We start from the raw sequence: 3,047 nt of genomic DNA, 5'->3' as shown, positions 1-3,047 counted from the left end.
GAAGACTGATTTAAAATTGCATGATGTGGTACATTTAAAATGTACATCAAAAACCTGAATTTATACAGGCTGGATTCATCCCTAATTTTATAAGTACATCTTGTCACATTTTCCAGGCAGCTTAACCTTTTGAAACTACTACCTATTAGTGGGCCAAAACTATATTTTAGGTTTAGAAGGGTTTTAAATTCAAAATATACTTGGCACTTCTGTTTCAAGTGAAGATTAAAAGCTGGTAAAAAAGAGTCTCACACTGAGCTAAACCCACCCCAGAATAGTGTTATAAATATGCAGAGGCTAAGGGGAATAAAATAAAAAAAAATACCTTTCTTTCAGCAAAGAAAGCTGCTTCCTTCTCAGGATCAAATGTGATCCAAAAGAAAATGATGAGAACTATAAAAAATTACACAGAATGAAAGTCTGCAGCAAAATATAGAAATATTATTCAGTAATATGCAAGAGAACAAGGAAATAAGCATCAGTTTATAGTTCTAGATTGAGACACCCAAGTTAATCTCTGAATACTCACCAAGATGACCATACTCAAGGTCTGAGTAAAGATGTCAAACTGCATTGAGACTGAGGAATGGATATTATTGAACCTAAAAGGAAAGTAAAGCTTGGTGTTCTCAGCTTGAACATATCCAACCGTCACCATTAATAAAGTCTGATGGCATGATTTCTCTAACAAATCTAATTCAGGCTTGAAAAGAGAAAATACAATGTGTGTGTTTCAGGAGGTTGAATGGAGTCACTTGGGAACTACAAATTCACGAGTATGACCTTGGTAGTCTGTGAGTCTTTAGAACACACTTTGACAGGTTTGATATAATGCAGATAAATGGAGATAAAAAGGATTGTCCATACCAATGACCAGAAGAGCTTTTACTCTTACATTTTCTCAAGAGAGAAAATACAAAGGGAAAAAAAAAAAAGAAAAAAGAAAACCAGAACTAGACTCTACCCGTATTTGTAGGAAAATGAGCATATGCAAGTGGAAGCTGGAGCTCTGGTGTTTTCTGTAATATTCCATGTGCAGCTGTGAATGCTTGCACTAATGCCAGTTAATCTGCAGAGCTATGGGCTGAGGGAAGGCAGTGCTGGCCACAGCACTGGAGTCATCTACTACTCTTCAAACACTGAAACCGAATCCTTCACATCCTCCTGGGCTCCACCAGAAGGGAGCAGATGGAGCCTCGCTAAGCTGCTCATTCAGACACAAATGCATAATAAAGCAGTAAACATTAGGGGTTTGACACGATACCAAAGCAGAGGAACAGCAATAGTTTTACTAAAAGTGCTTCTCACTTAAATCTTTCTCTGATGCTTCCAGTAGAGTGAGAGTTCATGGATTAAACCAGGACTAACAGCATACAATTAAATCTGAGTCAACCTGGTTTATATGAAAAAACAATTAAAACTAAAGAAAAGACCCTTTGCAATGGCACAGTCTGACTCTGCTTTTATGTGATGCACCAATTTCAAGCAGCTCTCCAATTTGTTGTTTGCATTCTTGCTTAAGGCTCATCCCTGACACCCTGCACTAGGATGATGCCTTTCACCTTGCTTTTAGTTTGTTTGGGTTTTTTTTAAAGGTCTGACAATTTTCTCTTTCATTCCTACTCCAGATGAAATATGGATTTTTTTTTGCTTTTCAGCAGTCAAAGCTTTAAAGAACAAATAAAATGAGGATGAAAAGTTCTTCTTGCTCACTTTTTAATTTAAAGGTTTTTCTGCTTTAATTTTCTTTCTTCCTTTTTTTTTTTTTTTTTAATTCATTGAAATCTTAGGGTCAGTAGTAAATGTGCCATTCAAGTATCTCTTTTTCCTGAAACCATGGCAGAAACCATCCATCCCTTTGGGATAAACAAGCTGAAAGAAGACTTTCTTTTGTTCTTTTTCCCATGACTGAAGTGAAATTGCTTGCACCACTGGATTATAATTTCATTTTAAAAGAGTTTTCTTAATAAATGCAAAGTAGGATTCAGACTATACAGAAAGATAGACAGGGCAGAAAAGGATAAGGGATCTACAAGAAGAATGAACCTCAAGAGAGTTTTCTCCTGTTTTGTAGATATGTTTTTCTAATTCTGACATCCTTCCTCCTCAGAGAGCAATTCTGACTGCAAACCTTTCCAAACCTTCTCTTTCAAGTTGAGGAACATTTTCACATCATTTTGTGATCTGATGCATCCCAGCCACTCACATGTGGCCTTACTGCTCTGTCAGGATGCATTCCTGTCTCACTTTATTAAATACCTTGAGGGTAATATTTTTTGCAATACAGTTGGGCAAAGAAGATAATTTGAAACAAAGTCTTGATTCTGAATTCCCTGACCAATCTTGTCATTCAAATAAAAATAAAGAGTGTAGAATAAATCCAAAAAGGAGAAAGAGAACATAGTTTTCTGTTCTTATTCAAAGGATAATGATGTCCTAGGGGAGACAATAAAAGAAAATGAAATTGTATGAAGGACACCTCCAGTACATCTAGTAAATCATGTAGGAATACACAACACAAAATCAATAATAAAAAAACTATTTGTGAGGATGCTAAATAAAGCAAACTAGGAACGAGACCTTTGAAATGCATATATTGTAAACTGAGCTCTAATACTTAAAAATAATTATTCATAATCCAGGTTGAGACTCAATAAGGATATTTACCCGATGCTTACCTCTTCTTTTGTGCAACCTGACTTCCTATAAATGATCAAGGAAAGAGAAACATGGCAAAGCTCTTCAGCATAGTGCACACCATGTACTGTTCTGCTCAAAACAATGCCTGCATCGGCCCAAAAGTTGTGTGAGTGTTTAAGGAAGATCATCCATGTGCTGTTTTGTTCTGCATGGGTGGTTACTCCTGTTAAACTTTGTTGATTTTTATGTAAGTAGAACAGCAAAATGAAAGTGCAGAATACCAGAGTCTCATGCTGCACACAAATATACTGTCTACACAAAGTCCAGCAGCATCCCAAAATCAACCTTTTGTAGCACGTATAACAGTGTATTTTATATATTCTACTCATTTAAAAGGGATAATCAGA

The sequence above is a fragment of the Sturnus vulgaris genome, chromosome 7, assembly GCF_052056855.1.
Source record: "Sturnus vulgaris isolate bStuVul1 chromosome 7, bStuVul1.hap1, whole genome shotgun sequence".
Taxonomy (NCBI): Eukaryota; Metazoa; Chordata; class Aves; order Passeriformes; family Sturnidae; genus Sturnus; species Sturnus vulgaris.
Note: the sequence above shows the minus strand (reverse complement) of the source record.